The following is a 26,631-nucleotide window of genomic DNA, read 5'->3' as shown; positions in this document are numbered from 1 at the left end:
AGATGATTGGTTAGATGATTGACTGTCATTAAGCGCTAGCGCCAAGTGGCCGTACGTGTGTTGTAACTTTGGCAACTTGGGCATCTATCATTATCTGGGATAAGGAAATCTTGTAGTGACTGAAATTTTCTTACAATATTCGTTTGTCTTATGCATAGACCCATTTTTGCTTAAGTAAAACTATTTTTTTATGGAAGGTGTAATACTGAGGAGTAAAATTCCTCTTTTCTCTCTTAGACTAGACAGCACACACAGTTGGTCATCGTATCACAATGTTTCATACTTTAAACACACACACGCACACATACACACGTGCTCACACACACTGTCACCGTATATATGACAGGCGCTCAGGATGCCATCTCTTCATTCTGTGCCAAAATAAAATCCAATTAGAATATACCTGGCTTCCTTGGTCGCTTCATTCCTAACGAAAGGACCCAAGAATCTGAAATCCCGGTAGACTGCCAGATGAGCCGGAGGTATGGGGGTCGTGTCCAATAGATTTTTTAAGTTGCAGATGCCTATAAAAATGGTGTCCGGGAACATGTGGCAGAGCGACGCTAGAAAAGGGTGCCGATGCACTGCCAATAGAAAAAAAAAGAAAGAGAAGGGAAAAATGGACGGAGGGTGACGCCTTTGTGTGAAGTTGAGCCTCAAAAAGAAAATTGTCCGGAACTCTGAAGTACGAAGGGAGGGGGAAAAAAAGGACAAGTTGATCCAGTGTCAACGTTGTTTTCCCCGTTGTTTCACATAAACGCATCTAGAACATCTGGAAGGGAAAATGCTGTTCTTAACACACCTCCCCCTGGATTAGCTCCCCCCCCCTTCTTCCAAAAAATTAGGGGAAATAAAAGAAGGGCCTTGTTTATGAGGGGAACGAGCGCTCCGCCAACAAGTCATCTCGGTTTTGTACATCGGTTGACCATATCGCTGTACTCGAGGTTTTTCACTTTGGTTGGTTTTTATTACGAAGCATTGCTATATTTGATGCTCAGCACCCTTTTGCCTCCTGAATAATTTGCTTCTTCTCTTTTACGAATCCCGGGATGTTCGCGCCGCTGGAAGTGCTTGCTCCTCATACAACGTCACGTTTGAAAGCCTGCAGGGGCCGCGTTTTCGTAAAGCGATTTATTGGCTGTCCTTTCCTTAACACGTAACTTACTTTCACCTTGATTTGTTTCCGTTCTGATTCATTATTTGGTCCCGCCTCTCTCTCTCTCTCTCTCTTTGGTACCTTTTATTATTTTTGACTCATTCACTATTTTCCGTTTTCCATATCTGTTTTGACCAAGCGTTTTCAACTTTGATTTAACTCATCTATGTGACCTAGAAAACAATTCGTGCTTTTGAACTTTTACCGCGCAAGTGTTGCACAAGTGAACGAATGCTTCTAATCATCATTCCTTATGCTACACAATTATTCTCCTATGAATCGATTGTATGAATATTTTAATTTTGTTGATGATCTTTCATACGAAGAATTTTACGGAGTGGAAACTATTAAGTCATTGTTTTACTGAGCACTAACTTATAATAATGATAACGAGGATGTATAAAAGCCATTTCTTCAACTACCTTGTAAGTGTCTTGTGATATTACCAAACCTTTCGATCAATAATATGCTTTTTCGTCAAGATAGTGAGATGTGCCAATTGTATTCATAATTGCAGTTTGTTAGATAAAATTTTTATGCACAAGAACAAATCCGCGGGCCAACTTCTTTGATAGCTGATAATTTTGTATAATAATAATAATAATAATAATAATAATAATAATAATAATAATAATAATAATAATAATATTATTATTATTATTATTATTATTATTGTTATTATTATTATTTATTTATGTATTTATTTATTGTTTTGTTTTGTTGTTGCTCTATCACAGTCCTCCAATTCGACTGGGTGGTATTTATAGTGTGGGGTTCCGAGTTGCATCCTGCCTCCTTAGGAGTCCATCACTTTTCTTACTATGTGCGCCGTTTCTAGGATCACACTCTTCTGCATGAGTCCTGGAGCTACTTCAGCCTCTAGTTTTCCTAGATTCCTTTTCAGGGATCTTGGGATCGTGCCTAGTGCTCCTATTATTATGGGTACAATTTCCACTGGCATATCCCATATCTTTCTTATTTCTATTTTCAGATCTTGATACTTATCCATTTTTTCCCTCTCTTTCTCTTCAACTCTGGTGTCCCATGGTACTGCGACATCAATGAGTGATACTTTCTTCTTGACTTTGTCAATCAACGTCACGTCTGGTCTATTTGCACGTATCACCCTATCTGTTCTGATACCATAGTACCAGAGGATCTTTGCCTGATCGTTTTCTATCACTCCTTCAGGTTGGTGCTCGTACCACTTATTACTGCAAGGTAGCTGATGTTTCTTGCACAGGCTCCAGTGGAGGGTTTTTGCCACAGAATCATGCCTCTTTTTGTACTGGTTCTGTGCAAGTGCCGGGCATTCGCTTGCTATGTGGTTTATGGTTTCATTTTTCGTATTGCACTTCCTACATATGGGAGAGATGTTATTTCCGTCTATCGTATTTTGAACATATCTGCTTCTTAGGGCCTGATCTTGTGCCGCCGTTATCATTCCTTCAGTTTCTTTCTTTAGCTCTCCCCTCTGTAGCCATTGCCATGTGTCATCGCTGGCTAGTTCTTTAGTCTGTCTCATGTATTGTCCGTGCATTGGTTTGTTGTGCCAGTCTCTGTTCTGTTTGTCATTCTCCTGTCTCTGTATATTTCTGGGTCTTCGTCTACTTTTATTAGTCCTTCTTCCCATGCACTCTTTTTTATTATTATTATTATTATTATTATTATTATTATTATTATTATTATTATTATTATTATATATTGATTATTTACCTGATTTTCTAAAGACTAAGTAATTGATTAATATATATAAAACGTAAACTCGATAAATGATTCCACGATTTGAGTTGGACAACATCAGTTCACTAGTAATAATAATAATAATAATAATAATAATAATAATAATAATAATAATAATGGTAATTCGAGTCCCAAATTCACAGTTCCCCCGATAGTAAATAACCGATTGAGATATGAAATGAGAATCCGATAAATGATTTCACGCCAGAGGTTAGTCTGGCAATATATTATCAGTTTCCTTGACAATATTATTAGTTCCATCTTCCCCTTCTTACTCTCAACATCTCAGTCAAGATCTCGTCTTTCCTTCTTATTGCCCCATTGCCTTCTCTCTCTCTCTCTCTCTCTCTCTCTCTCTCTCTCTCTCTCTCTCTCTCTCTCTCTCTCCTTTCATTGCGCGTAATACAAGCGAATTAATAACTCATTTGAAAGGAGCCACTTTCAAAGTTATTACTAATCAATTAGCAGATTAACATGCATACAACTAAGATTAATTAGAGTATTATCAGATGATAAAGTAATAATCAATGTCTCGTTGTATGCTTTTCCCCTCCGCATTAAATTCACATCCCTCTCTTGGTGTGAGTTAATCTACTTTGAGACTTGGGTTTTTTTATTTATTTTGTTTTTTGGGGTGTCTGATCTGTTGCATTAGCTTTGTAAGATATTCATTTTACATTTGTAAATTGATTATTGAGATTTATTTCGGACGGATCTTATCATTCTGTTTCACAATGGAAATGATTTCGGTGCTTATTTAGTTGGTCCGCAAAGTCTGCTCGAAAGGTCCAGTTTCATAATGGGATAAGCTTAGTGCCTGGAATGATAAATGTTTAGTTAAATGTTTATTATTATTAAACATCTTGAGAATGGTTTTGTAATTAATATTTTAAAATGGAGATATAAAATTCAATTCATCCGTTTTGTTTCGTGACTTTTTACGGAATATTAGGTCAAAAGGGTCTATTCGAAATTGACAATCTATAAGACAAAAAATATTCAGCAATCCAGTTTTTTCGGGCTGCCCAGGTGTAAGATTCCGTGTCGGCATGTTGGCCAGCTTAATCTAAATAATCATCTTCAATCCGATCCATTTTGCATTACCGTAAATAAAAATCAATACCTTTACTTCCCAAAGTGTATTTCCTCCGGCCAAAGAATCCCACACAAAAGCGAAGTCCAAGCAACCAGTCAAATGACTGGGGAAATGTTGTCAGGAAATCTGCTATTGACTCAAAGAGAACAACTGCCAGGTCTAAAAAATGTGGCTAATGGATAGGTAAGTGACAGAATATGTAGGGGACGGAAATAAAAGGTCTTAGAAATATATTATTGCTTTCTGTCCCAAAATGAAAAGGGCCCCCGGATGAATTAATTGGATCGTGAAGGGGTTGGCTGTGTGTGAGAGGATTGGGGAGGGGGTGGGTATATCCGTCCGTTATGAGGCTTAATTATTTCTCTCTCTGTCTCCTCATCCTTCTAAATCTCTCTACATCTCTCTTCTCTCTCTCTCTCTCTCCTCTCTCTCTCTAGCTTGCTGTCAGTTATTCCTAGGGAGACTAATTCGAGATGTTTGCTAAAAACAATTCAATAAAATTTTCACTATCTCTGGATTATAATTTACTTAGTATAAAGATAAAGCAAAATGGCTTTCTTGAACGAGAGTCGGCAGACCTTTGTTCTCGTCTCTCCCACCATCCCACGGAAGAAAGTAGCAGAGAACGCAACGTATTAAACGAAAACGCTTTTAACTTTTTCAATCACTTTTCGAGCCAAGACTTTTTTTCATTCCTCCTCTTTTTTGTGTGTGAGCGTCGATATGGTCTATGTTAAAGTGTATCAAATATCTTTTGTTAAAACAGACCCTCCTCCTCAATCCCCACCTATTCCCCCGCACCCCAGCGATCCCCAACCGATCATCCCCGCCCTCCCCTCTTCTTGGGTGCCTGGCGTCGGGGGTAAAATTTCGGAAACTCTTCTCGAAAAACAAATTGTTGGCGCGAGGAGGTTTGAAAGGCGAAGAGTGCAAATTAGAAGTTTTCCTTGGTCCTACAGCGAACATTTCGGCCTTACGCCATCTTGAGTCGTCCTCCGGCGGAGGATTTTATTCCGTCTGACTCGTCCACTTTGTATACATTTGGCAGTGCCATTTTGACTCCATAGACGATACATTATCCTTATCCTGGCCGCCGAAGAAACGAGGTGATTCCACTTTATAGAGACGTTGGATTTATGATGAACAGTGAAGTATCTAGATGGACCTTGCATGAGCCCATCAAGCAAGTTTAAACCTTAGGCAGGCTCCGCATAAGTTCCATATTGATTTATACACCCAAGTTGATGGAGTGGTGGTCATCCGTGCCACGCCTGTAACCGAATCTCGCCCGTGGAGACTGGCGGCCGGAAGGCCGAGAGTGGCATGAAATTTCCTCATCCTATGCATTGGTCAATCTCTACCTTCAAGTTGTGAACAAAATACTTGAGAGGGTGCGGTCATAACCGGAGAATAGAGCCCTCGGTTCTTCAGGGCTACTTCACCAAATGGACACACACACACACGCTCGCATATTCTGTCACGTACACACACTTACGTCCATGCAGACACATACGTACGCAACCTCTTCAGGGCTCGATCCCGAAGAAATGACTTTTTCTATTAGGATACACAGGTGTGGTGGATATGTGTAAAAGTGTTGATACACAGTATGCATGTTTTTATCTAAACATTTTGTTGGAAAGATTGTATTTTAGTGTAATGTTCGTTATAGTTTTTTCTCTCTGTTTTTCTCCATGTATGCAGATATTTATATACAAGTATGCCGCTAGTAAAACGATATTTACAAATATTCGAGTGATATATATATATATATATATATATATATATATATATATATATATATATATATATATATATACACACACACAGTGGTCACTACCATACTCATGCATTAACTCCTGCATGTACATATAGTCTAGAAATAATTTCTAATGATATTTTTAACAACGTAATTTATCATAAGTCTAGACTGTTGACGGTTGACGGAGGGAGATTTGTCGCTCTTCAGTTATTATCTGATAATGTGGATATAGAAAAAAGAAGACAATCATGAAAACGAGAAAATCATTGCCACCAAAATCAAAGAACCGTCGGCAATTTCCACGAACAAAATGTTGTTGATCGCGAGCGACGCACCTAAACAGATCTCGGAGAGCAATTCAAATATAAAACAAATGAACAACCAAAACGCGTATTATACCTAATCTGAGATAGGCTGTGCGTTCAGTCAACCATTTTATGCACTGGAGTAGGCAAAGCTTTTTCATCACATTTATTAACCATAAATTTCCACATTTCTCACTATTGTAGGTCATTTTTGATCGAAAGAATTAAAACGGAAAGGTTAATCAATACTTACTGTTTTTTTTTTATTCTTTTTATCCGATGAACCGATTACTCTCGGTTTTTGGAGTTTTTTTCATTGTTGTTATTTTTTCCTCGTAAAGAATATTGTTAGATATATATTAAATAAAAGTTATTTTGTTAGGGCGTTTTGACCTTCATGCCAGTCTGTTATTTCCTGAATTAAAAAGAATAGTTACCCCATGAATTTATTCAAATAGAGGCGGGTGCATGGAAGCGATCGTTAATGGGTAGTAGTTTGTGAATTCTTTCTTGATTTTCGGTGTACTTGAAATTTTGCATATTTTATTCTCTAATTTTATAATTTTGTCCTATTATTTAGTTTTATTTTTCAGACGCTAGGTCTTCTTTACTTATCTCTGACCTAGATTATTTTCATGTTCTAGAATTCAAGGTATGACGTTATGTTATTTTTCAGAAGGGATTGTAGACTTCATTACACGTAGACTGTTAATGTTGAACGCAGAAAAATATGTGAATTGAGTTTCCGTATATGTAGGTTGACGTTCTAAGTTCTTTGCAATTGTTCGGAATTTGACTAGTAAATTGTGTAAAATTCAGTCTTTCGTAAATGACCGTCGCATTACAAAGGGTCGTACAGGGAGCGGATTATAATTGCAGTTAAGAAACAAACTTTGAACGGCGTTTATTGGTTATAAATTTTCCATATAGATAATACTGTATTAAAAAGAGTAAAGTGAGATGCTGGAGGAAGTCACCGATTATCCTTTGCCAACGAATGGTACGTTTGGTATGCCTATTGCGGGCCCCATCTACTACTGCTCATGGTGTGTGAACATTTTCAGTGAATCAGCAAGATCGCGTGGTTTTTTATTGTCTCTCTTCCAAATGAAACGGCCGTCACACGGTACTATGGCACACACCACACCTAGGACAGCTCTGTAGACACTGATAGTTGCCAAGGGTTGGCAATCTGCCATTAGGTGGAATCACCTTCAGTGTTTGCAAGACGGATTAGGACGGCTAAAGAGTGGGGCCGCTGTAGCTGCTGTTGGAACAGATTTGGAATTCTTTTATGTCCGCCTAACGCCTTTTTTTTTCGGAGGGATAGGTTCGTAGATTTTGCCTAAATATCTTTCACATAGCTGTGGATCTGCACCCCAGCAAAAGGAGACTAATGGGTTATACACTTAGCTTGAAAATAATCTAGAGTTAGCTGTTATACAAGATACCATCAATATCTCCTTTAAAATGGGCTTTGAAACTGGATACTGTTTATTGAGGTTTCTATGCCTATTATTATATCATCCTCTATTATCATTGGTCCGATAAAAGTATTTTAGTTTTTGCATTGTATCATGACTCGCAGTAAACCTTCGTGCTTTGTTACGGTGTCTCAAATGGCATATGGACGCTTAAATGATGGTGGCACGTAAACATAGGAAGCCATTCGTTTCTATTTGCAAATGACCGGTATTATATCTATTATATCATTAAGGTGTACCGCGGTAGCGCTGACAATAGATGAAGCAATTCTCTCACAATGATCGAGAAATTCTTTTGATTGTAAGTGAAATGTCTTAAGTGATTTCTTGGAAAGCATTTTGCCTTTTTGTTATGCATCTGTATACATAATCACTTGTAATAGTAGATGCATTCCTGTGTATGATATATATAATATATATATATATATTATATATATATATATATATATATCTGGTGTGCTTATTTGTAAAAAAAAAAAAAAAAAAAAAACTCTGAAAGTATGCATGTACGTGTAAAAGGCGCCCTAAAAGAATGAACCACAGCGCATGCGAGGTAGCCATTTTTATCCCGTTGCTGAATAACCACTGGTTTCATGCAACGTAAAAACACCATACAAACAAACAAGCAAACAAGGTAGCCATTTTAAGAATGACATCACGTGTGGAAGAACTTTTCAAAGCGTACAGATACTGAAGAAGAGCTTTTTACGACTTACGTTTGGCACTGCAATATGGACAAGCACTTTAAGACTTACAACTCATTTGAAGAAGTGTTTCAAACTCTTCTACATGTGTTTTCAAACTTAGAGCATTCGTAAGAGAGTCTTTTAAGACTTAGCAGCACAAGAAGAAGAGCCTTCCAAGACCTACATTACTTGGGGGAAAAGCTTTGTAAAGCCAACAGCACACTTGGAAAAGCCTTTTGAAGATTTATGTCACAGTGGGAAAAGTTTTTGACTGACTGGCACTATATGTTAGAGAATCTCTAAGGACTTAGAACGCTAATGAAAGGCCCTTTCAAAAATGCCTTACAACACCATTTGAAAACCTTCTTTGGCTTGTTGACATGACATGTTGGGAAGCATTTCAAGACTTGCTGCACATACTGGAGAACATTCAAGACCTTACTCTTAGCAACACATGTAGAAGAGTCTTTTACGACTTCCAGCAAGTGTGGATCGCCCAGGACTGACCTGTACTAATTATGAGGGAGAGGAGTGACGGCGCTAAGAGGGAAACTTTTAAGAACATTTTGCAGTTTCAGAGAGTGATGATAGTATTGATAACTGGAGGTAAGGAAAGTCACTTCTTGGGTGAATAACTTGTCTTAAATAAGCTAAAACCACCCAGGTTGATCAAAGTACAGGCTCGAGCTTGAACAGTTGAGGCCCTTATCGTCAGAGTAGGATCTGAACTCGCAGGAATCGCCAGGAGAGAATGAGAAATACATGAGACCCCAAACAACAACGGAGTTAAAAGGAAGTATCTTGTGGGAAAGGAAATTCAAAATGCCTATTCCTGGGTTAGTGTTTCGTTACATGGATTCTCAACGGAAGTGCTCACTCCAGTCCTTTAGTGTAAAGAGAAAGGGAATTTTTAGATAATGTTAAAGGAAGGCCAGGTAAAGATTGAATAAGCCCTCGATTTGATAAAGAACAAGTGAGTAGTCGCTTCATTGAGGAGAAAATAGTGGAAACGAGTTGGTATGAGATGGATATTGGTTGAATGAAGAGTAAGTTATCAAAACCCATCATGAACTATGTAATTGGACCAAACATTTTTCCTGACCTTATGCTTGTGATGATGTTCATCAGACGATATACAGATCCGTTGAAGACAATGAGATAAAACTATATATAAGTATATACATATGTGTGCGTATATATTTATGTATGTATATATATATATATATATATATATATATATATATATATATATAATGTGTGTGTGTGTAAGTGCGAGCGTGTTTTATATATATATTATATATTTATACCTAATATATATATATACATATATATATATATATATATATATATATATATACATATTAACTATATATAAGTATAATATATAATAATATATTACCGTATATATAATATATATATATATATATTATATATATATATATATATTGTACGTGTGTGAGTGCACGCGTGTTATATATATATATATATATATATATATATATATATATATATATATATATATATATATATATACATATAGTACATACATAGTGTGTGTGTGTGTGAGTGCGCGCGTGTTATATATATATATATATATATATATATATATATTATATATATATATATATATGTATATATATATATATATATATATATTATATATATATATATATATATATATCCCTCTCCTCTGTGTATGCTTATGTGCGACGTCGTGTGCATATGCAGGAAGTACAAAGAGGTAAAGAATATACTTTTGTATTGGGAAACATTCTTGAAATATAGTATCTCTGACGTACCATCACTAAATTGCCACAAAGGGAAACCTTGATACCTGGGCTTTAAAAGGATTATCGAGATTTAAAACAAAACAAAATCTAAGATTTTTTAGCGTCAACATGCTATGAGGAAAAGACCATTGCCTGGGAGGAATATGAATTATACCCTTGCCTTTCTTTATACCTTCGCCTAGGATAGAATATATTTACTTTCGAAAATCCATTTTATAATCTGCAATATTTATGATTAAACGATTTCCGATTGTGGCTATTTTTTATGACATATTCTTTCATCATAATAATTTAGAAATGATGGATTCATATTTTATATGGTTTATATAGTTTTATCTTACCTAAAAATTCAGCCTTTTTATTGTGCCTATGAATTTGGTCGTTAATGGTAATATCGAACTTTTTTTGTTCTTTATGCATAACGTCGAGCACTCATCTAAAAATTTTGCTTGGCCACTCTCGTCAATGAAATTTTCGTGTTCTTTGGAGTAAAACAATATACATTTATTGGCATATATATAGTACTTTCTGTCTAGGAACATATCGCCATCGCAAGTGCTGTGTTTTCAACAAAGATTTTTGAACAACACTTATCAAGCTGTTTTGTATCGATGACCATAATATCCCAAAAATGAGGCTTTTTTTTTGTCTTTGGGGAATAAAAGCAGCTGCCACAGCCAGATAAAAAGCCTTTGTGAAGTTTTAATATGCGGTATTGTTAAGGTTATCCAGTCGCACTTTGTCGAAAGCTTGCATTCAAGTGAAATTTGTGGCCATATTCATATCTCCAGCCTTGGCCACTTCATCTTTATTTCTTAGTGCTCTCTTTTCTCGACACTTGCATCCAGCCGAACTTTGCATTTGTGCCTTGAGAGCTGATGAATAGCATGGCTACAGGCAAGTCAGCTGTGGCTGGGTTACCTGATTGTTACTCCTCTTGTAGCGTTGTTGTTTGAGATTAAGCTGGCCTTATGCCAGCACGGGCTCTTGCTCCTAAAGCAGCCCGTAGAATCTTGTAGCTTGCTTGACAGCTACGTAAAAGACATTTTCATTCAAAACTCCATTGCGTTTACAGCTCATGGCCGCGTAAAGAAGGATTGTAAGTAAATAACCATCTTCGTGAACGCACGTTATTCAGCTTTTCGGATTCATTATTACCCATGTGGTAGACTTGGGTCAAGAAAATAAAAGACTTCATTATGCATTTACTGCAGCTATTTCGATCTTACCAGTGTGCAAAGTTCATGTTAATTTCCTAGTGCTGGAATACGTGTTTTGCGTTTGTACATTTTTAGATAACAGGGCAAATGTATGTTTGAAAAGTGTGCTTTCTTTGATTGTCAGCTGTATGGGTGATTGAAGGTCAAATTATATATTTTATAATGAAGGGTATAGAAAGCTTGATTTAAAAGCATATTTTACATTTTTGTAGGCTTTTCAATATTTGAAGCGAAGTTTGTAAAGCTGTTTGCATATTTTTAGTGTGTTTTTCCTTCATTTAATTTTGCTTCTCGTTATCATAATGATTTATATTAGTGCATCTCGTATTGTTATCGCTGTTCGCTGATATATAGTAATATTTAAACCCGCTGTTTCTCGTTATCACTGCTGCCTGTTTTATTCTCTTAGAAACACGAATTTTAGCGTTTGTGCGTCTGTGTGTGTCTTTGGCTGCATCTTTTGGTCTTCCCCTTTTACTGTTCACGGTTCACTGCTGCCCGTCACTTACTTTTGCTTGATCGTTTAATCTTTTTCTCTTTGACACGCATAAGCTCTCTCTCTCTCTCTCTCTCTCTCTCTCTCTCTCTCTCTCTCTCTTCCCCCATTCCATCCGCCATCATGGGGCGTTCGACCAGTCTTCCCCCGCCTTATCCCCAGCAGCTCTCCCTCGAATCGGGGGAATAAAGGTAACCCCTTTAAGGATAATGGAATTTTTCGAGAGCTAATCTTCTCTGGAGTTGTGTTAGATCGTATTTATTTTCAGTTTTTGGAGGAGTGACGTCGTTCGCATATTTATGATATTTGGCAGTCGACGACAACACGGGATCCCCCCCCCCAAAAAAAAAAAAAAAAAAAAAAAAAAAAAAAAAAACAAAAAAAAAAAAAAAAAAAAAAAAAAAAAAAAAAAAAAAAAGGAAGCTCCTGTCCCTCTGTGTTTATCTTGGAGGGCCGTACGTTACTTCTGGTTAGCGGTTTTCGAAGTTGCCTGGTAAGATATTATTCAGAAGTAATGAAATGCGATAAAAAATAAGAATAAAATAGTTTTTTTTGTTTGACATTGAGGGACCGTGAATGACAACCTAGAATGCTAGTATATTTATGCCAGAAAGTATTTCTGATAATTTTATTTTTCAGATGTCTGTATGCGTCTACATCAATATCCTTCCTTTTAATAGTAATCACTCCTTCATATTATGCACTCGTACATTTACTGTGTGTATATGTTTATGTTTCCTTGAATGCATGCAAAATTTTTTTTTTTATTTTTTTGCTGGGGGAATTAATACTTGCTTCTCTCTATTTGCTCATGTGTTTAGTGCATGTCTGTGTCTGTGCGAGGGAGATTTTGTTGCCCGCTCCTAATATAATGCCATGACTAAAATCAGTTCCGGAATGAAAAAGAACCTTTGTCTTGATTATGCATTCTAATTTCACCTCATGAAATATCCTCCCCAAACCGCGAATCACACTATTATCCCTAACCTCCCCACCCCCCCTCCCCCTTCTCTCTCTCTCTCTCTCTCTCTCTCTCTCTCTCTCTCTCTCTCTCCCCTTCTCCCCGCTGATAGCGTTTGGAAGGTTTTCTCTTCCAATAGAGTCATTGTTTGGCCGATAATTATTCAAGAAAACATCTCATGAAAGGTTTCCCCCGCCCTTCATTGTAGCCAAATCTTGGCTATAAAATCCATTTCCAGCCAGAGCCAAGCATTATTAACGCCAGGTTAAACAAAACGTAGCCAACACTAATATTCGCCTCGCTATTTAACGGCCCTCTCTCCCTGATCCCCTTCCGCCCTCCCTTCCCCCCCGTTGCCTCATCGCCGGCCTTCCTCCAGTTCTAAGATGGGAGTCTCTTCTAATTACAACAATCAATATGTCAGATAACGCGAGAGGAAGAGGAAGAAGAAAAATGCATTGCGAACAAACAAAATTATGTACCATCATTTTGGGCCATTATTCATCCACATGTCTTGTAATAAAAGGAATTTGATATGGGACAACAATCATAATAATGTGGCAATTGCATGTTCCCCGCGGCTAACAATGAGCTGTCTAATCTAACAATGCTAGCGGCGTAATTGGCGACCTATTATCTATGCATATTATACCATATTAAGGATACCCTGTCAAAACATAGACTGGGGATGCCTCATTGTGTGTGCGTGTGTGTGTGTGTGTGTGCGTAATATAAGAAGAAGAAGAAGAGAGAGAGAGAGAGAGAGAGAGAGAGAGAGAGAGAGAGAGAGAGAGAGAGAGAGAGAGAGAGAGAGAGAAATATTAGTTTTAAGAAGGATGGATAAGATATATAATATAAATGTTAGATATGAATAATTACTTTATTACAGTGAACCTAGTAAGTGTAAGAAATGACCTAAGAGATGAATGGGCGGTGAAAATTGCCCCGCAGAGAAAATATTCACTAATAGGACGGCGGGAAGGACTTATAAAAGTCGAAAGAAAGTAAAATGGGTGTTATATTGATTGAGGTGCATTTCAGCTGGCCGCAAGAGGGTGCGATTAGAGCGAAGAAATGAAGCCTGGGGTGATAACCGTCAACTTAAGTGCAATATGAAATGCAAGGAAATAATTCTAATAATGATGATTTTACAATGGGTATTTTTAGAGGTGAAAATTGCGATTTAAGTGGTCTGATACATTTATTTGAAATAAATTTAGATTAAAAGTCGATAAGAGAAGAACAGAGACAGAGAATTAAAGCTATGAATGACTGACTTTCTCCAACTGCTGAAGGTTTTTGTAACAGGCTATCAAATTGATAATTTCACATCATTGAGGCAAGCTCTCGCTTTTCACAGTCAACATTACTGCCAAAACTATTCCTCAAAATCCCTCATTTTTATTCAATGGCCAAGGCACTTTTTAATGTCTTACACATTCTATCAAAAATACTGGGTGCTGCTGTGTTTGAAAACTCTTGATATCTAGAGAATGTAGCAAAGGCTATCCATCTACCATTATTGCAGAGTGGATTACCTTCATAACCCTAATTATACTTGTAAAGTGCTTTCCACATTTAAGCTGATTTTGAAGAGAGAGCTTGAGGGGAAGGATGTGAAAACTACTTAAACCAACGTCATTGACTGGTAATCTGAATTTAAAACTGTGATTCGATGAGGGGCCACTTAATGCTGAAGTTTAAATAGCATCAGAGGCTGCAGAACAATTTAAAGCTTGCACTACAAGAGGATATTGTTGATGCTGGAGTGTTAAGTGATACCATAACCTGAAGACCAATAATTAAAAGCTGTGATTCCAGGAGGAAAAGGTGGTCATGCTAAAGATTCAAGTGCAATCACTGGTTAAAACCCCGTTTTAAAGGTGCGACTCAAGCAGGGAAGTGTTAATGCTAAAGTGTATTATCACTGGCACAGCTGACTTTTAAAGATGTAACTTGAGGAGGAGAGTGTTTATACTTCATTCTCAAGTTTCGTCACAAGCGCAGGACCTAATTTTAAACCTATGACTGAATAAGGAAAGTTTGCTTAGGTCTTAAGTGACATCATTGGCTCGAGACCTGATTTTAAAGGTGCAACGAGAAGAGAGGATATAGGTTAAGTCTCAGTGACATCACAAGCTAAAGATTATGAAATAGGCCAAATAACGAGAATTGCCCTTAATGACCCTGCTGTTATTTAAGTCAGATAAAGCGATAATGGCTTCATTAATGGCCTGGCGTTCCTGTCGTGTTTCACGTCATGAGGTATCAAATGGTAACAAATGCTGAAGTGTACTTTGAATTTCAGATTAAAAGTCATTTTATCTCCTGCAACATGTGATAAAAAAACTAAAAGGAATTGTTAACCAAGGGTCAGATGAGTCAGATTATATAGTACATTGTTTTTATAATAATTAGTATAATAGAATCAGCCTGATTTCTCTCTCTCTCTCTCTCTCTCTCTCTCTCTCTCTCTCTCTCTCTCTCTCTCTCTCTCTTCAACTACAACAGATATTTAGTTCATGAATTTTTTTTCATATATATGTGTGTATATGTGTGTGTGTTTGTGAGTGTGTGTCATTGATGTTAACGTCTAAGAAATTATGAATTTGTTTTAACCAAATTTTAGGAGGACATAAGCAGTGATTGATGCATTTTATTGATTGTTTTTTTTCTATAGGTCACAACAAATCAATTTGTCGCGAAAGGAGGCTGTTATAAGTCGATTGTGACTGAAGGATAAAATGCTACCTTACAAGACCTTCAACTTTTCCGTCGCCTACTGCTAAGTTTCCGGTGGTAATTCATCTTCGTAAGTACGCTTTAAGCTTAGTTGTTTTTCAACAACCCATTTCTTATGTCTGCGAGAAGGAAGACTTTCTTTAAAATTGCTTCAGTCTCAGCAGTTTCTTTATTTAATCGACCTGTATGCTATCATTATTTTTTCTTCTTTTTGATTTTAGTCTTTAATAATTACCTTGTAATGCTATCAGTCTGAGGTTCACAGGGTGGAAAACGTTTCCAGCATTGTTTATATCTGTAATGAAGAGAGTGATGTATGGAGCTTCTTGCTGGGTAATTTTCATTATCAAGTAAAGCTTCAAATCATGCTGAAGAAACCCTCCATCACCGAGAATCATTGTATAAAACTGAAAATAATGGCTTGAGGATTTTCTTCAGACACGATTTGTGAATTTTAGTGTCTCATTTCTCTATTATTCTTTTTTTCTCTCTCATATTAAAAGCTCCACGCGAGTTACTGTTCACATAGAATAGCTTTGCACATTGACACTTAGAAATGTAATTTGTTTTAAGGTTCTACTATAATTCAAGTGCTTTAATTTTCTCCTTGTTTTGTATTTACAAGGCTCATTCAGCAATCTTATTTAGACTTCTGAATAATTTTCCAATGTTAATTACGTTGTTTTTCACATGGATGATGATAGTTTTTGCCAGCTCGAAAATTATGATGAAATACTGCTGAGAAATGTGAACATTATTCATCGCCGCCCGTGATGAAGGAGCCTAGCCATTCTAATTTTATCTTATTTAATAACAGCCATAATTACTTCATAAAGGAGACTTTTACCTGGGCCTTTGTGCGCCATAGCCTCCCCCCGCCCCCTCCCGTCTCCCCCACCCCCTTCTCCCTCCCCCTCCCAAATATCCCCAAGGAACACCGATATCCTGCCTGCCGCTAGCTCGTGAGTAGAAAGAAAAGGCACATCAGAGCTGATTATAGTTTTCTCCAAATAAGTAACAAAATGACTTGCCCAAATATTATGATATCGGTGATTATGTAATTCTTGCGGGCTGCCTCCAAAGGACAAGGTACCTTGGGAGGGAGGGAGGTGCGGCCGGAGGGAGGGGGGGTGGGGGGTGTGGGGAGAGCTGTCTTTTTGGGGTAGGCCGGAGGGGGGCAAGAGAAAGGGTGCCGGTACATCTAGTCATGCCAAAGCGGAGTTTAAACTGCGTTAAGTTGATATAAACACGGACCCTCGGCCATTGTGAATGATATACCGTGTTGACCATGCATAAATTCATGACGGGAAATTGATTAATCGCTCGTGTAATCATATATTATTAAATTATCAAGACAATCTCATCTGATTACCCTCCCGCGCACAATACACGAGATCATTCTTAACCACCTCTCTCTCTCTCTCTCTCTCTCTCTCTCTCTCTCTCTCTCTCTCTCTCTCTCCTCCCCTTTCTTCCCTCTCTCTCCCTACTCTCTTCCCCTCACTTCCTCCTTTCCTTCCTAGATCACCCACACCACAACCCTTAATTCTTTCCCCAGATTCTTTACCCTTCTTTACTCCTCTCTCTTTCTCTCTGTCTCCCCTCACTTATCTCTGTCCCCTTGACCTATTTATGCTCTTTATTGTCTGTATAGTTCCACATACTGATAAGTTGTTGCCATCTTTCGTATTATTATTATTATTATTATTATTATTATTATTATTGCTGTGTTATTTTGATGTCAAGGATTGATAGGAATAATAATGAGATAATGAGTGTAATTTACTGATCTCATGATAATGATGATGAGGGTAATTGAACGGAGTTAATTTCCTTCCTTTGTCTTCTTATTAGTGTTTTTCTCATTATTCTTCTGTAAACTGTCTTTGTTTCTGCTTCGTTGTTTGCGCGTTGAAGAGCTGGTTGTAGTTTGTTCGCGAGTAATTAAGTGAATTGATCATCTTTCGCGTAAGTGTTTGTCAGTCTTTGAAAGACATTCCAATATATTTTACTTGAATCAAAGAACACGAGAAAGTTCGGGATGGTTGGATGGTTGCTTTAGATGAAGCCAGCCTTTGTACCTTCCCCAAAGGCGATCGGTAATTATGGTAAGGCACTGAAGGATGGAAGAAGCCTGATTTGGAGCTGGGGAATTTCACTTAACATCAGAGACGTGAAAGAATTCATTGCAAAGTTATTTGACATTAATAGCTATCTGATAGATAATTTTTTTTGTATATCATGTTGCTTATGGTCTTTTATAGTCTTTATTTCCACGCCGTTCACGTTTTCCTTTAGTTAACATCAGTCAGAATATAGATTAAGCATTATGCATTCTTAATGAAGTTTGCTCATGTTTGTTAGTTTTAGTTCATACTGCAATGCCGCATAATCTTCCATTAGGTATTGATAGGCATTATTTTGGTGCGATAGTATACGATAATAGATTAATCAAGCAATCCTTGCGTCTCGAATTTTATAAGAATCAGAGTTACAGAAGATTTCTTGTTTACCTGATTCTTCTTTATATATATTTTTTGCTTACTTCTGTTACCTTTCGTTTTTGTAATTAAAAATGTTTCCATTGATAATCTTATGTTGAGTCATTTATTATGCGTTCGTCAGGGATCTATTACTTTCCCGTTTTAGATGTCAAGTATTCCACAGCATAAGCCTTGAGTTGAAGTTGAATGGGACGTCTAATGAACTGGAAATAGATGGATCCTAGTTTTAGGACGTGAAAATATACTGCACAGTGTTGGAAACTTGATTTGTATCTTATTGAATAGTTTCAATATACATATATGATGAACTGTCACTGGTATATGGGGTTATTATATTTTAATCAATCAGGTGTGATAATGATTAAAAGGTTTAGAGTGATTTAGGAGTATCATCACGTGCTCGCGCACTCACACACACACAGACCAATATATATATATTATATATATATATTATATATATATATATATATTTATATATATATATATATATATAATATTATATATTATTATATATATTATATTACATACATATATTTACGTATATATCTATATATATATATAATAATTATAATAATATATGCTTGCATGCCTCTTTCACACATTTAAATTTGTTAACCCTGCTGGTTTTCATCTTCGATCCCAAGAGGTTAGTGTTATTCGACATCACAAAGGAGAGCTACAAAAGGCTGGAACTGCTGAAGACTGCTTCTCTCTGAAAGGGCTTCTTTGGTGTTACCCCATCGGTGATGATACTTTGAAAGGTATCTGTTCCCTGGTCTGTAGACCACCCCATGGACACTTTAGTCAATTATTTATCAAGACTGCAGCTGTGTAGAAACAGCTCTCTGTGTACTGCTGAGAGAAGCCCTTCTAATGTATGAATTTGCTATTGTTCTCGGGAATTAAAGCAACTGCCAGAATTTGCAGTTTTTGTGTAGATAGATATGTCATGTTTGGTTTGTTTTCTATTAACTGTGATATCAAGACAAGAATTGGGCTTTTATGTGCTGGCCTTCGTTGTAAAATTGAGTACCGAATTACTTTTTAGTGTGTCTACTAAGTGTTTTGCTTCATCTGTTGGTTGTGAATCTTCTTTTTCATAATTTCCTTGTCGACATAAAACCAACCTTTCTTCTCTTGATGCCCTTGTTGACGGAAACCCAAAATGTTTGGCTTATGATTACTAAAACAGTTGTTCATCACACTGCAGCATCATACTCTGAATGTTCAGTGCCTTCAGACTATATTTCCCACATCAGCCCTCCACCCCCTCCCCCCACAGCAGAAGAAAGAATACCCGGAGGGATCTAATCACATGGCGTTTCACATATTACCCCAACCTGTTTATATTAATAAGACTTCTTTGTTAATTTTAACTCTTGACATGGATTTTGTTTTTGAATCTTTAATTTTAGACAGTCCTAAACTTTATATTGGTATGCAATTTCATTGTCTAACTTTGTATTGATGATGATCATTAATTATTGACACAGAATGATAACTGAAACTGCTCAACGTGTTTTCATCTTTCATTTCAAGGCTTCATCCTTGAAGATATGAGGAGTTATTGGATATCAGAGAGCATTAGTCTTAGAATAGTAGATAACAGTTGGTGAAAGAGAAAGAATTACAGTCTGCTCCGTGCATGTATGTGTGCGTGCGTGCGTGCGTATGTGTACATGGTATGAAATCGTGAATGTATTATCATTTACCAGGTATTTAAAATCAGAAGCAAAAGATAACACTAACAACGTTGAGTCGTAAGCTATGTGTGTGCGTGTGTGTGTGTATGTGGCAAAGAGAGATTTGGGACCGTCCCCAAAAAAGAGAGTTACCTTCCGAAAAAGAGTGCGACCTCCAAAGAGAGTGAAAGCGAGGTAAAGATAGTGAGATTCCCTCGGTACCAACAGGTAAAAGCGTATTTGAGAGAATGCCTCCTAAGTTGAAGTTAATGATATAAAAGCTACTTTCGAGCCCTAAGCCCTCTCACCTTTCCATTGATGGACGTTCATTTACTTAATAGTCTTTTCACAGTTTATTAGAGAGCGTTCGAAGCTTACCTGGGAATTATCAATTGTAGCTAAGAGATGGATTTGCCATTGAACCGACAGCCGGATCTTGCGAAAGCCTGAACGGACGTACGTACGCACGTACGCAAAGACACCAGAGTATAGTAATTTTGTAAAAAGGGAAAGCGATTTGGTTGTGTGTGTGTTTGTGTGCGTTTGTGTATGTGTGCGTTTGTGTATGTGTGCGTGCGGCATAAGAAATTGCCAGAATGCAAATTCTGAGAGCTGAGAGCTAGCTAGGCCGCTATTTTGGAATAGTTGATTTTTATCCGTATGATTTTTTTCACACGATACAAAATAATAATTCAAAAATTCTAATATATAATAATATATATATATTATATATATATATCTATATATGATATATATATATATTATATATATATATATATAGATATCTATATATTATATATATATTATATATATATAATATATATATATAATTATATATTACATATATAATATTATTAACTGTATGTCTGAAAGTGGTTAAGTATTCTTGTACGAAATACATGTTTTTGCATGCCTGACTAAAATTGTCATTTTAAACACCTTTTTCTATACTATATATAGTTGTTTATAAAAATAAGGTTACGAACATTCTTGCTTCTAAAGTCCCATCTTTTTCTAACAAATTCTCTAATGGGAGCTCAGTTTTTATAGGGCCTTGGTATGTGTATGTGTTTATTAGTTATTTGTGTGTGTTATGCTAAACAGTATGTAATATAAAGCGGGGAAGTGCGTATGCATGTATTTCACAGAGGGTTCTCCTGTTTGGTAGAAAATGTAGACAGCTGAGAGTTCTCTGGCAATAATAAGTGTATTTATTTTATGTTTGTATGCAGATATAATCATCAGATAACGTGTCCTCCTTCGATGGTTTCAGTATAGTAACTGTGAAAGATTTTGTTCAAAACTTTTTAATTTTATGGGTATCATTTGTTTCCCATTGTTTGCCCTAAAATATCTGATCTTAGTGACCTCTTAACCACTTTTTCTTCATTCTCTCATCATTTCTAAATAATTTCTGCAATTACTGATTAATGTTTTTACCTCCGGTTAGCAAACATTTTTAACCATACTTTATACATCACGATTTTTCCACATTACTTGTTCCTGTTACTTTGGTTACTTAGTTTTTACTAATCACACACTGAACACCCTAAATTGGTTTCCATAAAAAATACCTAGACTTGGCAGTTCATCTCACTTCGCTTCTCTTGAAGGCTTTGGTTTTCAACTTCTCCAAAGGCCATAGTTTCTGCCGGTTGCCCTAATGCTGGTAGAATCATGATGGTTATTCAAAGCTCTCAAAATATACGCATATCACCATATAACAGTATTCATTTTCTTAGTAGACGTGTTTGTATCAGTCCTTTTTGCTTATTCAAGTTTTCAACTAAGTCCAACAAGTACGTAGTGTTACCACTTTTATCTGAATTGTTGCTGCGTTTTATGCAGCCATATATGACATACATACCTCTCCAGATTCATATAATAAGATTTCATTGCCCTTTAAATGTAACTTCGAAAATTCATTTATAAATCTTGGCTTTTAAATAATTCGTGCTCTTTGCCAGCTATGCTAGGTCATTTTAGTAGCTCTTATATTCTCGGTCATATAGTCACATATGACTCCTTTTACTTTTTACAATTAGACTGTTAATCCTCTGCCATTCTAACAAAGATTACGCCTTGTGTCGAATGTGCCTTGCATAGCCTGGTAACCTTTGATGACGATAAGACGACATAAAGTGGGTCACCAGTGATGTCCTCGACTCCTGGTGCCGTAACTTTGTTACTTTCTTTTAACGAATTTTTGTTGGCAAATTTATGTAATTAACATCAAATTGTTTCCCTTATAAGAGTAAGACAGTGGTTACTGTCACATTCATATACCTACACGCTGGCTGGTATTTAATATATATACTATATATGTGTGTGTGTGTGTGCATACATTTATAGGCACACGCACACATACATAAATATCTCTCTCTCTCTCTCTCTCTCTCTCTCTCTCTCTCTCTCTCTCTCTCCTCCATGCCCCGTCTTTCACTACATCCTTATCCTCCTCCCCTTCCTCCCTTCCCTTCCCTTCCTTCCATCAATCTACTTCCCCGAAGACTCATTATGACAGCAAGTAATGGCTGTAAAAAACGAGCCTTTCGTCGGGAATAATGTCATGCTTATTGAGTGGAGGTGATGTGCTATTAATGAATAATTAGTGAGCTAAGCGGATAATGATGATAGTTGTGAGGTAAAGTAACGAGCGCTTGTCGGTTTGTAGCCTCTGACTAACAATAAGGTGTCGAACCAAGTGACGGTAACAATGGACGCCACTGATGGCCTCACCTCACCTCCAGGCTTTCCCGCGCGCTCCTTTTTCTTCTCCCTCCTCTTCTCTTCTTCTTCTTCCTCTTCGATTATTTTTTCGCAATTTTGGTATTCTTCTCTCCCCCCCCTCCCCCAACCCCGTTCGGTTATGAGTAGCCTTCCTATTTATATTGATCCGTCTTTCTCGTTTCTTCATCGTCTTTGTCTTTTTCGTTTGTTGGCATGTGCCGTCTTTTGTAAATTTATGTGTTTTCTTCCTATGCCTCCTTGTTTTGGTGTTTTTATCTTCCTATGTTTATCTCATCTCGTTCGTACTCAAGGGAAGTTTTGATATCAATTTTTCTTCCAATTCCTAGGCTTCTTCGTTCTTCTGCGCGTACTTCTCTTTTTAATTTTTTTTCCTTCCATATCAAGAGAATTTTTCATCTTCCAATTCGCTTCATACACTTCTTGACCGCAAAACTCAAATTCACATAAGCGTCTGGAAAGCTAACTTACTGGCAGTTCATGACATCGCCCCATTAATTATTTTATCAGACATCTTCCTACATCCTTGCCAATAAACTCCTTCGCTTCCTTATTAATTAGCGTAAAACTTTTTTTTCCTATTTATTTTATTTGGCCTTCTGACGCAGCCTTACCAGTATCTTCCAGCATACACCTTCCTTCCATTTTCTTTCCCTTTATGGTCATTCTCGGCAGTTTGCTCTGGTCGCTGTACACATACAGCATATGTATTTTTCTCTTGTGTTTTTCCTCTGCCCAACCTAACCCATTTTTCCGTCTGCGAATCTTTTTTTTTTATTTACGTTGTAGCACTGAACGCTGCCCCCCTCCCCCGCCCCGCCCCCCCAACACTTTTCAGAACTGCTCCGTCTGGCTATAGGAATGATTCTATCACTTCCTTATTCGACTTTTCATTGTCCGTATTTATTGGTGAAGGGACTCAACTTTATACACCTTATTTGTATCTTCACTTTCCTATTTTATGTTATTTTTCATTGATGTCATTCATACCTTTTCTGGGAGGTAGTAGGATGCTTTTATGAATGGACATTTCTTTACACTTTACCCTGGGTTGTGTTTGTGTATAAAGATAAGAACAAATGCAAGTACATAACTTTTGGGCCCATTTGCATGTAATTATATTTACATCATTTATATGTACTTAGAGTTCTGTATAAGGAGATTACTCAGATATATAGATAGAGGCGATTTTGTTTTGTTTGGTGTGATTCTTTATATTAATATCAGTGGATTGGTGATTTTGTGTTATTTTATTTTCCTCATTAAGATAGACAGGTAAACAGATCCATAGATAGATTGTACGCGATCATTTTCCCTATCGGCTTTTCCTGGCCGCGTGTCAAACTTTCTCCAATACTTCCCCCGATCTTTCCATTCCGTTGTCATTCTACACCCGAACCACAATCGAAAAGTAATCTTCCCGAACTCTGAGCAAAGCACAGCAAGCACAGTTTTACTCCTTCAGTGGGTGTGTCATGCAACCGTACTGCTCTTTCTTACTTTTTATTTTAATCGCACTTTTTAAAATGCCCGGTGCAGCGCTGAAAAGTGCGGACTGACCTTCAGTTCTCTTTGAATGTTATCCATATCATGTAAGTAAAAATGCGGAATCTTTTGTATCCTTCGACTGCCTGGAACTCGATGATCTAAATACCACGACCCCTTTAAAAGGTGGAAGAGCCCTTGCTTCCTTTAAGGAACTCTGACTTGAGGCAGTGACGTCATCTCATTCGGAAGGATCCCAGTGAGAATGACCTCATCTCCTGAAACACTCTCAGATAAACTGTCCAATATTTTTCTGAAGAACTCTTCAAGAAACAGCATCTCCTGGGAAGGGTTTATGAGTTTCAGGAAACGTTAGGGTTTGTTGCTGAACTTAGTTTTAAAATTATTATAGGGACAATATCTCTTTTAAAAAGATGTTGAACTTTCAGATCAAGTGTCTCGTGTGTTTATGTCACTTTTTAATTTTTTATGCTCCTTTCATGGGAGTTTTCAGGCTCTGGAATGTATTCTCCTGCGTGAGGATTTTTAAACTTTAGGAAATTATATCATTCCGTTTGAAGGATCACTACATGTAGGAACAGTGGGGTGACCTCCCCAAAATTGATTTTTCAAGTCTTGAAGTGGACGGCACTTCATTATGAAAGTTGCATTCATTCTTGGCAATGAGTTTTAGTTTTCTGTAGGTGTTGAAATTTTTTAAGATTTATCTAAAGAACATCCTAACCAATTATTGGATTTAGCTCTATTTTAAAATTCTCTTTAAGAAGTGCATATTTGATTTAATGGAATTACCTGACTTTCTGTATGATTTGGTAAATATATACTTTAAATTTTTTGGACCTTCTTTTCGTGTGAGGATGTCCTAGTTCCAAAGACATTTAAACATAGAACCTTCCAGTGTGTTTTATCGGATTTTATTGTCATCTGAATATTATGTTAGGCTACTTTGCCATGTTTTAAGCTTTAAGGAGTGATGCTTTCTGTTTCCTAAGCTTTTTGACCTTGTAAATTTTCTTCACTTCATGCCAGAAAAATCTTGCATTCAAGAAAGTGGTCCTCCTCTTGTCAATACGTCTTTAGGGATTCGGAAGGTGACATCCCATCTCCAAGCTGGTTGACAAGTTCTTGAACATGAGGTAGAAATATTACCGTATGTTTTTATTTTCTGGAGTTCCGTTCCATTAGAATAACGTTGCTATAGGTATAGTAAATGAGTGTTTTCATAGTGTTTTCACGGTTCAACTCATTAGTTGTTTCTTGCACTCATGATAATTTTTCATTTTGGCAAGTATATCAATATATATCTACTTTCTGTGATACAAGGCATACACAGAATTTCCAGAGAAATTTTCACACAAATGCACTTCATTAACTATAATATTGCGCGTGTCCAGTGTATAACTATCTAAGTGAAGATTCCATAGGAAGAAATATTTCATCAGAAAGAATAATCTTTCCTTTGCTGTTTGCCATTTTTTATATCGAAAATGGGTCTGATTGGAGGCAACCTGGTTAATATTGTCATTAAGTAATCGCAGATATATGTATAGTTCTCGTCTTAATAGAACATCAGAATATCAGATAAGCATTTCACTCCGTATTCTATGAATGCTCTACGTTTAAGACACATTATATACCAATAGTACGTTATTCATCAATGCCCATCATTATCTTCACTATCATCACTGTTCGTTTTTGAAGGGCCTCTATCGACCCTTTTACAGTTCATCAGGCGAACCCCTTTTATTTGTCAATCACATTTTATGGGTTTCTTGAAAAGCCAACTCCTGTGGTCCATAAACGATTTTAACTTCCCACTCACTTCCTCTGTACACCCGAGAAGCTACTTGTAAGTTTGTGATGTATGAAATACGCATTATCTCCCTCCTATTAAGCTCCATTACGTGCGGCGCACCTTTAGTGTAACAACACTTTTGCTGAAGCGTTTTTCCATTGATGATAAATGATGATAATGAGTCCACCTACCTCCGAGGTAGTTAGGAGATAATTACATTATAGATCCTTGTCTCGTTTGTTTTTGTCAGGAGAATAAAAACAAATTCTTTATGATGGGTATCCATTTTATAGAATATCGTGATATCACTGTTTCTTTCTTGCTCTGTTCTTTTACTGCTTATTATTATTATCGTAAATATTGTATTAGCAAACTAGCTAGGTTGATTGTTTTATGATGAAATGTTTGTTTAACGTGCTTGTATTACTTGTTACTTACACGAGAAGGAGGAGGTAATAAAATAATGTTACATGTCGAGACGAATTTGGCTATTTGACTTTATATATGTATATATATATATATATATATATATATATATATATATATATATACATAATATATATATATTTATATATACATATATATATATATATATATATATATATATATATACATATATATATATATATATATATATATATATATATATATATATTCATGTATACATGTTTGGACATCTACTTTTTATTGTTTTTCCAGTTTAGCTAATTTTACCATTACTAAGTAACAAGAGGAAAACTACCCAGAGAACACGTGACGCCCCTACGTCATACCCCTGTCAGTGTATATTTTCATAGACCAGAAACGTTTAGCATTTTAGTATCTAAACTAACCCTTACAGTTTAGGAGGAGACATAACCTCCAGTTTAACTTCCTTTTGCAGATGTAATTGTTACATGTGTTTACCGAGTCTAGGGTAATAGTACATATGGTTTCGGTTTCTTAATCGTGAACG

The 26,631-nt window shown here is 36.6% G+C and overlaps 1 long non-coding RNA gene across 1 annotated transcript in view; it reads left to right on the top strand.

Moving 5' to 3' along the window:
- Positions 1 to 26,631, top strand: part of LOC135209238 (uncharacterized) — a 267,111-nt gene that overhangs the window by 191,510 nt on the left and 48,970 nt on the right. The window contains exon 6 of the long non-coding RNA XR_010313338.1: positions 15,380 to 15,511. This is a non-coding gene — a long non-coding RNA (uncharacterized LOC135209238). The remainder of the gene's footprint in view (positions 1 to 15,379; positions 15,512 to 26,631) is intronic.

The sequence above is a fragment of the Macrobrachium nipponense genome, chromosome 11, assembly GCF_015104395.2.
Source record: "Macrobrachium nipponense isolate FS-2020 chromosome 11, ASM1510439v2, whole genome shotgun sequence".
NCBI classification, from domain to species: domain Eukaryota; kingdom Metazoa; phylum Arthropoda; class Malacostraca; order Decapoda; family Palaemonidae; genus Macrobrachium; species Macrobrachium nipponense.
This window is presented reverse-complemented; position numbering and strand designations above follow the sequence as displayed.